The sequence below is a fragment of the Mus caroli genome, unplaced genomic scaffold, assembly GCF_978045245.1.
Source record: "Mus caroli unplaced genomic scaffold, Mus_caroli_1 scaffold_4, whole genome shotgun sequence".
NCBI classification, from domain to species: Eukaryota; Metazoa; Chordata; class Mammalia; order Rodentia; family Muridae; genus Mus; species Mus caroli.
In genome coordinates, this window is record NW_028227259.1 from 108,386,828 (window position 1) to 108,399,504 (window position 12,677).

A 12,677-nucleotide genomic window follows, 5' to 3' on the forward strand; every position below is an offset into this window, starting at 1 on the left:
CTAATTTCATCTGCAGACAAAATGCTCTTACAAAATGGAGAAAATTTGGATGCAGGCAAAGTTGACTGCCAAGCACTGCCAAGACAGGTTGAAGATTATATAGTCATAGTCTCACAATGAAACATAACAAAGAATCTAAGAAAGTGTATTAAGGTCTAAGGAGGTGTTTTAAGGTTGGTAAATGAAGATCATAGGATTAGATGGTGTTTTATGAAGGTTGGAGGAAATTGTAAATGGGTGTTTTAGGTTGGTAAATGCAATTATGAAAGTTAGAGGATTTAAATGCTTAAGATGGTAATGGAAAAAGTAATTTAAATACAGAACTTTGAACTCACCAAGATACAATAGATAAAAAATATTTTCTCCTAAGTTGCCAAATACAGATGGACTGGATGTTGTGAATATATTTATTACACCATGGATTTCATAATTGCTCTTACTATATATAGTTCCTTATTGTAAGAGAAAGAGCCTTTTTTATTTAGACAAAAAAGGGGAAATGTTGGGGTTGGTCTGGTGCTGCTGTATACTCAAATACTAAATACTGGGTCCCAAGATCTGATTGCTCCCAATGAGCAGCAGATCTTTACACACCAAGTGATGCCATGTAAACCTTGCTCCCCAAGTTATTGGTTGATAAAAGGCTAAAGTCTGGGATTGGGCAGTAGAGAGAGAAAGGTGGAAGACTCGAGGATCAAATGAGGGCATCTTAGGAGAGATCAGGGGAGGAGGTAAGAAAGAAGTGACAAAGAGAGGAGGAGGGTGCCATGAGAGGAGATGGATCATGAGCACGTGGCCAGGAGAAACAGCAAGTGACAAGGGACATATGGCTGGGATATAAGTTACAATAGCTCAAAAAGTTGCCCAATATAGGCTTACAGCTTATAAATAAAATACCAGAATCATGCATCTTTAATGTGGCTTAGCTAGAATATGTCATTCCTTTTATACCACTGGGATTGGAATGTCACCCCCAGTGACACACTTCCTCCAAAAAGGCCACACATCCTAATCTTTCTCAAGTAGTGCCACTTTCTGATGACTAAGCATTAATGTATTGGGGCCATTCTTATCCAAACTACCACAGTCATAATACATCCATCAGGTTCTTAGAAAGCTTTCTCCCTAAAGAATATTTTTATGAGGTTAGATGCTTAGGACCTAGAATTATACTGGAACTCATGAAGGAAGATTATGACCTTGCTTTTCTTGTATAAACATTTATATCTGAATTTGGAATTTCAGGGCAAAAATGGAGGAGGCACAATTGAAAATGTCTCAAGGTTCAATCCTTTGAATGCCAGAAAAGTATTATCAGGGAAAAACCTTACTTTACTTACCAGAGTAAAGATTAATAAGCAATTTCCTCATACTGTTCATCAGGGCAATGGTTTTTAGGTTCTATTTCTAATGACCTGTGTCTGTGTTAGGGAATTCCCATGAGCACCAAGGTGTTCATGGAGACCAGAAGAGGATGTCAGATCTCCTGGAGCTAGAGTGAAGCCACGTGTAAGCTGCCTGATGTGGATGCTGGAAACCAAACTTGGAACCTTTATTAGCCCTTATACTCTTAATTGCTGAGTCATCTCTCCAGTCTCTGACAGCAGTGTTCCCTAAATCCCAGATTGTTAATCAACTAGTCACTTATTATAATTATATCAATTTAATGAGTTACAAAAAATACTTAAGGTGAAAGAGTAAGGAAAAATCGTAACACAGTGGGTTGTGAAACTATATACATATACATATTGTCTTAGGATTTACTGCTGTGAACAGACACCATGACCAATACAAGTCTTATAAAGGGTAACATTTAATTGAGATGGCTTACAGGTTCAGAGGTTCAGTCCATTATCATCAAGGAATGGCAGCATCCAGGTAGGCATGGCGCAAGAGGAGCTGAGAGTTCTACATCTTCACCTGAAGGTTTCTAGCAGAATACTGACTTCCAGGTAGCTAAGATGAGGGTCTTAAAGCCTACACCCACATTTACACACCTACTCCAACAAGGCTATACCTACTCCAACAGGGTCACACCCTCTAATAGTGCCACTTCCTGGGCTGAGCATATGCAAACCATCACACACATATATATACACACAGAGATATGTTGAAGTGCGCCTATGCTAGAGACACGTGCAATGTCTTTTTAACTGTTGGCTGTGGTTAGGAAAAGTAGAGAACCATTGGTTTAGGAAGACATTACTGCCCTGGTAATTTGATACTGATTTTCAACATTAACTTTTCTCCTTACAAACCTCTAACTTTCTTGCCCAACTTTGAAGATCAAATTGAAAAGAAAGCACAAGAATATTGGGGATGTAATTGAATGGGTGGAAGGGATCTATCTCTAGCATGCATGGAGCCAGCATTTGGTCCCTGGCACCTCAAGCAACCCCAAACCAGACAGAGTCCCATCCTTGTCCTCTCAGCACTGTGAAGGCAGAACCAGAAGTTCAAGGTTGTTCTCAGCAGCACAGGGAATTCAGGGTAGTGTGGATAGCATGGCGTCCTCAAGACCTTGGGGAGGGAGGGGGAAGGAGAGAGGCTGAAAGCTAGAGGGACAGGAGAGAAGGCAAGAGGGAGAGAAAGGAGGATGGAGGGAGGGGAGAAAGAGTGAGAGAGTTGGGAGGAAGTGAGAGAGGGAGAAAAATGAGGGCATGGGGAGAGAAAGAGAGACAGACAGATATGGAGGCAGAGAGGAAGGTGGAGGGAAGGAGAGAAAGAGGGATGGATGGAGGGAGGGATTCAGAAAGAGACATAGACAGTGATAGAGTCAGAGTCAGACAGAGAGAAACAGAGGGACAGAGAAATGGATACATTCCCTGGGTTTACTTATGTCATGGAGGAAGGACCAAAGTTAACAATTGTCATTCTTGAGTCTCCTATATGTCCTGGAATTCATTGGGAAATTAAGCTATCTTCTCAGTTGCATACATAAGCTGTTCCCTGTATGACCAAAGACAAAAATCGTAAGAGTCCATCACAGCTTGTTCCTCCCTACTAGACCTGGTAATTCCTCCTACACCTGATCAGAACATTGGTTAGGAAACAGTGAGGGTTTTCTGTTGTGATAGTTGATACTTTCATTTCAAAATCTAGTTCTCACACAGCAGGATAGCATTTAGAAAAGTCATACTTCATCGTATAAATACATTTACAACTATTAACCAGACTGGAATTTCCCAGACGTAAACCTTGCTTTACGGTTTGCCATGGAAGTTTTGAAAAGCCATAGACCAAAATAACCAGGAACAATTTTCCTCTCCCTAAAAGGAGCAGAAACAGAACAGATTTGAACAGTCACAGATGAAAAACACCATCGTGGTCTCCCAGGGTTCTGTTCTTGGCTGCCTGGGAGCAAATCCTCCAGGGAAGGAAATAAATCCTACAGTGTTCCCTGAAAAAAGGTCCCAAGCTTCTAACGCCAGGAGAGTGGGGAGAGAGGAGCAGGCAGTGCCTGTGTGCAGTCACACACCCGGGCCACTAGTTCAAAGTCTAAATGCTTTTCCTCTGAATGCTTTCTCTGTTGTTTATAAGCCATTCAGTCTATGATACTTTACTATAGCAACCAAGACTGGGACAAATGGTCTGCCAAAAGCAATAAAGACATAGAATAGTCGGATCAGTTCTCCCCTCTCGATACCCAAAGCAACCCGAGACTCTGTGTTGTCATCGCTACATCTTGTTATGACAAGAAGTTTATGTCCCTGCTTAACTCACCAATGAACAGACCCTCCTCTCGGGTTTGTATTCCCACCATGGTGCCTAGAAACCAATTTGATCTATAAACACGGGCTACGGAGTGAGTGAAGGCAGGCAGTAGTTGAGACGGAGTCTCCTGAGGGCACCAGTTGGGTGTTCCCAATATTGTAAATCCCTCATTAGAAGCAGAGTCTACCTAGGGGTGAATGGCCAGTTCAGCAAGACCTGAATGCAAATTCAAAGAGAAATTAAGAGAAGGAAGATGAGCCGGGCAGTGGTGGCTCACACCTTTAATCCCAGCACTCGGGAGGTAGAGGCAGGTGGATTTCTGAGTTTGAGGCCAGCCTGGTCTACAGAGTAAGTTCCAGGACAGTAAGGGCTACACAGAGAAACCCTGTCTCAAAAAAGCAAAAGAAAGAGAGAGAGAGAGAGAGAGAGAGAGAGAGAGAGAGAGAGAGAGAGAGAGAGAGAGAGAGAGAGAGAGAAGGAAGATGAGGTAGGGAGTTAAGAGGAACTAACATATTGTACTTGTCACATCTCAACATCTCAAGTGTTATATTCTTAACTTAAAAAACAAAAATGTCATATAATATGTTGTAAAGTAATAATCAACATGATCTGAGACAAACCTATTTGTTTCTTTAAAATTTGCAATGAACGCGTAACCGTTTCACAAAGAGCCCACAAGGGGTGGGACTGTCCTGGTGACGGACACACAATGAGGGAAGGAAAAGAAGGTGGAGGTGAGGAATAAAATACAGAGACCACAAACATTCAGGGAAAAGGAAATTAAAGTAAGTTATTGGGAACAGGATTAGGAACTATATAAAATGGGTACATAATTAGGTTACAATTTAAATCTATGTATATAATTTTACATTCTAAGGGAATAAAACTAGTAGATATGCAGAGATTTTATTGGCAAGAAAAAAATTATTTTTCTGGCTTTGATGAGAATGTATGAGAGCTTTAAAAAGATAATATGTGTGTGTTGTGGTGTGTGTGGTGTGTGTGATGTGTGTGCCTGTTGTGGTATGTATGTATGTATGTATGATGTATGTATGTGTGTATTTAAGAAAGGCAGATCCAATTTAATTCACACAGACTCTCACATACACAGATCAAGCTAAGGCCTAAGGACACAGTAATATCCATGCAAGTTAATGTGCGTGTGAATGAAGTGGGCTGTGTCTATGTAATAATTACTGTTGTCAGAGAAGCCCTTGATGGCTATGCTTCTCCTCATCCAGTTCAGCTACCTCAAAGTGACATAGTGACGTAACAGCCAGGTGAATTAGAAACCCATTTATCATCCAGTTTCTTATATTCCTCTGGCATGTTGATGGTGCAGTTGATGAATATTTTTTCCATCAATATAAACGGCTTATGGGAATATAAATATGTGCCTAATCTGTGTTTTTTCAAATAAATATAATTTGTTCTTTTCACACGCTACAAGGAAAAGTATGAATAATTGAGAAAACACACTCCACCAGATTTGTGTGCAGACAAGCACCTGAGATCCAGTGGGCTCCGAGGTGCTGCAATCAGCTTGTCCCTCTGTCTGTCTGCACTTCTCTGTTTTTGCCAGCATACACACTCAGGCTTAGACAGACCTCCACATGGTTGATCTCATTCTTAAAACACACTTCTCAGCTCAGGGAAGGTCAGGAGCCTAATGCAGGAACATGAACAGCTCTGTCATAATTTGGTCTAAGCATCATTTAAGGTTGGCAAAGGAAACACATGGCTGGAATGGAAGCAACATCATTTATTTTTATTCTAGTAGCAATTTTCTTGAGATCAGAACATTCTGAGGTCTCCAGATTGGAAAAGAATCAATTTTTTTGTGCTAGATTTAAGCTCAACTTTTCCAAATAACCAATTTATGACATTGTAAATTCGAGAATAGACTCTAGGTAGCTGTAATTTTCAGATGTTTAAAAAGAAAATTGGAAAAGTTCTTATATAGCTCCCAAGGGTCAAAGCCACCACCACCACTGCAACAGCAAAGATCAATGTAAGTGCAGGACGGAGAAAAGGAAGGGTTTCAAACTCCGAGATGTATGCTGCTCCCAAACTACTGTGGGCGTGCAGGCAGGGTCTGAAGTTGGGAATGATTGTTGGTGGCTTTCTCCCAAAGAGCCTGCTTCCCACCTCCTGACTGAGGACACCAGCCAGTGCAGAGGACCTTTCCAATCTGATTTCTCAGCGACATAGTACTTTCATAAAGACAGACAGTTCCTTACCTCTAATTTGGTTCAGTTTATACAGGAATGGCAGGTGCCTCAGCTGTCTATGTATCTGAAAACCTTTGAGCGAATTAGCTGCTTACACATCTTCACGCTAAGGTGACCCATAGCTCTCTGTTTTATTTTTGTAAGGGCATTGCAGATTCAAAGGTTCGGTTACGTGCTAGCCTTCAGTGTGTTGTAGTTTCATTGTTTCCTTTGTCGCTGGTGAAGGCTATTGAAGCTGCCTCCCGCAACAATCGCCAGATTATGAATTTTCTTCTTCACCAAATCTGAATCCCCTGTTCTTCAATCTTAAGATCACGAGTCTCAAAAAACACATTGGTCAAAAGAAAAGGAGCAACTCAAAATAACGAAATCTCTTTATCCCACACTATATACACAACAGTTTTAAGGTAACAATAATATCACGATCACTGGTATAATTAAGAACAGTCTAAATTACTTTTGTGTAAATATTCTTCATTTCAACTTTCTATGCTGTAAAGCAGGAAACGTTTACTTTAGTCTATTTACTTTACTTATTGAATTTTATTCCTCTAGGGGTGCAACCCCTCTACAACCTCCTGTCTTTACATTTTCAGAGAGTTCTAAGCTGCTGCTGCTGCTAGGCCTTGAATCTGTAACCAATTCTTTTGGCCAGTCAGAGTTTGTCAGCTATCTGTTTGCCCTGCATCAATTACACTGCTTGAACTTGCTCAGGGAGAGATATTCCAAGAAGATTCCTGGAGTAATGGCCTCCTCTAGCTCTGTGCTTAATGATCTCCAGGACATAAGGAAGACTTCCAAATAGTGGCCAGATAAAGTTAAATTTCAGATTTCCTAAGAAGACTCAGACATAATTTTCTCAGGAAAAAACATTAAAATGAATCATAATATAGGAAGTCCCCAAGACTGCAACACACAGAGACCAAAACCCAAAAGTCAGAGAGAGAAAGAGTGACTATAGCCATCGCCAGCTTTGCTGGAACTGTGTCCGGCAGCTGTGCTGGCCTTGTGCCTCTCACTGTTTCCAGTGGGTATGGCTGTGCCAGAGTAAAAGCCAAATAATACTGGTCTATGAAAAGGACATACTAGTCAAATGATCACTAATGACATTCTTTTCCACTCGTGCATCAAGGCCTTGCTTGGCTGTCACCAGAGAAGCTTCCTCCTGCAGCAGATGGGAACCAATACAGAGACTCACAGCCAGACAATGTGCAGAGTGACAGACTTGTAACACCCACTCCTAAATGGGATGTCTCCATCAAATCTCCCCCCTCAGAGCTCAGGAAACCCAGAAAAGGAGACAGAAAGAGTGTGAGAGCCACAGGGGATAAGAACACCAGGTAAGCAGGGCCCTCTACTTCAACAGGATCAAAGCTCATATGAAATTACAGAGGCCAAAGCAGTATGAACAGAGTCTGCACACCTCTGCACCAGATGGGGCCTTAAAGATGAAAGAAGTGGACACAAGTCCCATTCCTAACCCAGAGGCATCTACAATTGATAACCTCTGCCAATGAAAGATTAATTTTTTTCCCGAGGGAGTCTCACCTTAAGTCCACCCTTAAGGGTAGGATATATGATCAGCAGCAGATAGCCAACAGAAAATAAACTCGAGAGAATCTTTGGAGGTTCCTTGTCTCATCATGTCATGTTTGTTTGTTTTATTGCATATATATAGATATAGATACACACACACATATATATACATATATATAAATATATAATGTTATATGTATTATATACAATATAAACACAATATATAACATGTAATATGTGACATGTGGTATGTAATATGTAAAACATACATATGTATATATAATATACATACATTTTACACATATAAAATATATAAATATATATGTATTACATATATATATGTGTGTGTGTATGTGTGTGTTTTCTTACCCTACCAGTTTTTTGGGTATGTATATATCATGACTTCCAGTTTAGTGTTTTTATGGCATTCCTGAGTGTGCAAATGAGTGGGTCTTGCATCTATATCTGTTTCTTGTGTTTTTCCCCTGGGCTTTTCTTCTCCTATTTGCTTTTTTTGTCCTATTCCAATGTGTTACTTTTAGCTTAATTTAATTTTCTTATTATGCACTAGAAGCATGTTTGATTTCTAATGAAAGACAGAAAGGGGGTGGATCTGGATGGGAGAGGAGGCGTGGAGTAACTCGGGGTAGTAGAGGGAGGAAAATGGTAATAGAGTTCAGTACATGGGGGGAAAAATCTAATTTCAATAAAAGGAAAAAAAAAAGAAGAAAAAAGAAAAAAAAGTCTCACAAAGCTTGGGATGCAAGCCCAGCCATCTTAGTATCAGGGACACCACCGAGGCAGGATACATTTTCCAAGTTCAAGCTAGCCTGGGCTACAGAGTGAGACTATGTATCAGAAAACAAAAGTAACAAGGGGGAAAAAAAGAAGAGTGTTGTTGTACAGCCCTGTGGGGAAGTAAAGGCAGGCGGGCTAGGAAGAGTTATCTCAAGGTAGCTCTGTAAGTATTCAGTGAAGTCTAGCCTCCGGTGGATAGAGGTGACCTCATTGGGAAATAAAAGAACCTGGTCAGTAAGCTGGGAAGGCATTGGACAGAAGTGGTATAAGAGACAAGAATAGGCTCTGGGTGTTTCTGAATCCATAGCCAGTGCCTCCTGTAGAGCCAGCAAGGCCACACCCCCCAGGACCTCTGTCTGCCCTGATCCCTCAGTCAGCTTGAGGAAGTGGTTGCAGAGTTTTCCTTTCCTATTAGAATCCAGTGACTTTATTAGCGTATGTCCTGGTGGACTGTGGAGATAGCTCTGTATTTCTTGTGTAAGTATGAGGACAAGCTTTGTACAGGCATAATCTGTGCAAATAAGGCAGCCATGAAGGCTAATGCTTTTAAACTTTGTGCTAGGGAAGTGGAAGGCAGGCCAGTCCATCTAGCTTGCTTGGTGGCCCCACGGTTAGTGAAAGGTGTGTGTGTGTGTGTGTGTGTGTGTGTACAAGTATGTACACACCCCAGCACTCACATACAGGCCAGAGGCAACTTTGTGAAGTCACTTTCCTCTTTCCACCTTTGTGTGGGTTCCAGGGCTGGGACTCAGTTTAACAGGCTTGTGTGACCGGGTTCTGAAGTGTAAACTTATGGTTTTTTTTTGGAAAGTTGATTGTGTAGGATGGTTTTTCACTAAGGCAGACACATGAAGGAATGTTTTGCTGAAGCAGGCGCAGGTGAAAGGATGTTCTGCTAAAGCAATCACGTGAAAGGATTCTTCCCTAAGTGCCAGGGTGTTCATTAACCTTGCATTGTGTTATTGAGGTCCGTTTGTCATGACTCTATGAAGAGAAACACACCAAAAACCTTCTGGCGGTGTTCCGGTGGCTTCTTGCCACGGACTTAGGCTGATTGGCAGAGTGATGTCAGCTGATACAGACTCACATGGAATTTTGCTAAGACAGACTCACGTGGTGAGGCAAGACCCATTGAACATCAAGTGATGTTTGGAGGGAGTAGTAATAGAACCCGATGGACAGTCATGACAGGCTTGCGTAGCTAGCTTTGCGACAGTTTGTGTTGGTCTCGTGTCTTTGCTGAGAGAGGCACAGCCAAGAAGTTCACTTGGCATCCTTGCAGGTCCTTGGTCCCTCCTGCTGACTCATGCCGATTCAGGGGAGACCTGGCTGTCTCTGCCAGGTCTTGCCACTGCTGCCGATTTGTGTCTGCTATCCCAACATGACGGAACTGGCTTGCTGGTATATCCTTGAAGTGTTTGCAAGTGGACTGAGCTGCTGCCGCTGCCGACTCCTGTGAACTGAACTACAGATTTCCTGACAACGCAGGTGGGATTTGCTCCAAAGAACAATTTCTAAGCAGGTCCACTTCTCCTGTATCCTTAATAACCTTTCTTTTCTACTACCTCTGGTGGGTGGTGGGCTAGAAGGGAGGTTAAATTGTTTAAGAAGCCTTATTAAAAGTAAGTCTTTGAAAAATCTAAGCCTACAGGGCTCTACCCACTGAACCATCTCTCCAACCTCCTTAAGATATTTTTGGGCAGATATTTTGTCACAGCAGTGAGAAGAGTTACTAATGCAGTGCCAAGCTTGACCTCTGCCTTCGACACACATGTGCACACACACACGTACTCACACACATCTGTACGCACACCCCCTCACGTCCTCACCAGTACAACAGGCACATGCACACTCACCAAGACTGTGTCTTCCTGGTGGTCATTTTAGACCAACGCTTATGCTCTTTAAATATTGGTTTTTAAATCTTTGTCAGCTGAAGAATATTTTAATTAATTTCTTTAATTATGAAGTGTTTGGTTTTGGTAATATATCTACTGTCACTTATGAAAATCCTCAGGCTCCTGTTGTCTAATCCAGATCCTTTGTGACCATTTTCAATACGTCATTATCTCTTTGTGTGTGTGTGTGTGTGTGCACATGTATGTGAATAGATATAGTCACTTGTATATGATTGTGTGGAGGTCAGAGGTTGACTTGGGGTACTTTCCTCTCAATCTCCATTTATTTATTTATTTATTTATTTATTTCTGTGTGTACAGACGTGTATGGGTATATAAGTAGTGATGTTGGGTATCTCCTTCTAGCTTGTTTTACTGTCTTTCTTTCTTTCTTTCTTTCTTTCTTTCTTTCTTTCTTTCTTTTCTTCTTTATTATATATAAGTACACTGTAGCTATCTTCAGACACACCACAAGAAGGCGTCAGATATCATTACAGATGGTTGTGAGCCACCATGTGGTTGCTGGAATTTGAACTCAGGACCTCTGAAAGAGCAGTCAGTGCTCTTAACCTCTGAGCCATTTCTCCAGCCCCTCTTTCTTTCCCCTTTTTCTTCTTCCTTCCTTTCTCTCTCCCTCTCTCCCTCTGTCTGTCTGTCTCTCTCTCCCTCTCTGGTTTGGCTTTTATTTGGATTCTAAATACCCAAATAAAAGAGCCAAATTCCAGTCTTGGTGCCTGCACAGCAAGCACTTTGCCCCCTAAGCCATCCCTCTACTGTGGCCACCTTAAGTTTTGAAAGAGAGTTTCTTCAGTGAACGCAGAACTCATGTTTCAGCGAAACTGATTGACCGATGAGACCCAGGACCCTCCTGTCTCTGCCTTCGAACACCAAGGTTACAGTGTGTACCACATCTGCCCATATATCGGTGTTGAGGAGCCAAACATAGGCCTGATGTTTGCACATGAAGCACTTTATACATGTCGCCATTTACCTGGTCCTGTCCCATTATCTTTTTTTCCCAATTTTTTTATTAGATATTTTCTTCATTTACATTTCAAATGCTATCCCCAAAGCCCCCTATACCCATCACCACCCTGCTACCCAACCCACCCACTCCTGGTTTCTGGCCCTGGCATTCCCCTGTACTGGGGCATATAAAGTTTGCAAGGCCAAGGGGCCTCTCTTCCCATTCATGTTTTTTTTTTTAATTAAATTTTTCTTTTTAATTTTTTATATTTTTTCCCATTATCCTTTAAACCATTTCCCACTTTTTATTTCTTTTATGTGTAAAGCATTTTCTTATTTTTTCTATTTCTTTAAGGGATTTTTATAATTCTTCCCTTCTTGCTTTCATTAGAGATGTCTTTATTTCCAAAATAATTTTTCTTCTTATTTTAGATCTTTTCTTGATTCTTGTCACTTCATTTCTAGGTAATTCAAATTTTAACTTGCTTTCATAGCTAAGTGTGTGTTGAGGTCTGGTCTGTTGCTATGTATTGTAATGCTAAATATTGGCCCTGGCTGCCCCCAGAGATGAGGAGATGCTCATGTAGACCAACTGATGCTATGTAACCTTGCTCCCCAAGTTATCCCTGATTGGTGAATAAAGGTGCTTATATCCTATGGCAGAAGAGATGTAGGCAGAGTTTTGGTTCCTGGGCTTTGGGGCTGAGGTGGAGATCAAAAGGAGAGAAGAGAAGAAGGTGGAGAGAGGAAAAGACAACATGGGGTAGGTGAATCATGACAACATAGCCATGAGAGCTGGCCAGTTGGAGCTAAGAGCAGCCCAGACAAGACATGGCTAGTCATATCTCGAGGTTATTGTTAGGGAAGTAGACATAATAGTATAGAGGGTAGATATCTGCCCAGCACCAGTACTTGGAAGGGTTATTATAAATATACAGGTTTTGTGTCTTTTATCTGGGAGCTAAGTGATTCAAGGCACAGTAGAAACCCCCAATTAAAATATTTACATCAACAGTTGTGTTAGTTTATTTTTTACTTTTAAAATAGAAACTTATAGGACCCCCCCACCAAAAAACAGGACATTTTAGCATACTTTTATTGTGTATCAGTTACATATTGAATCTATGGGGTCTATTAGCTGTCACCATCTGTTTCTATTTTTCATGCTTTGATAGTTTCGTGGAAGTCCATAATGAATTTTAGTCATTTTCTTTCTGTTGTTTGTCTCTTGTGCTCGTGGCCATCAGATGGTGCAGTGTTGCACACTGCTCACTGATAGGCAAGCCTTCAGGTAGTTTGTCCTTTTTCAGTTTGTATCTTGTGAGAATAATGTGCCATGCCACAGTGCAACATCTCAAACCCTACCTCCTCTTTTCCTGTTCTCTGCATTCTGTTCTGACCTTCAGATCCTGAGGTAGGGCCCGAGTTCTCTACTGAATCTGAGGTAGCTCTCTGACTGACGTAACCAATGGAACGTGGAGAAAATGATATCCTGGGTGGCTGTCAGGGCTCTGGCATCATGTGATGAGGATAC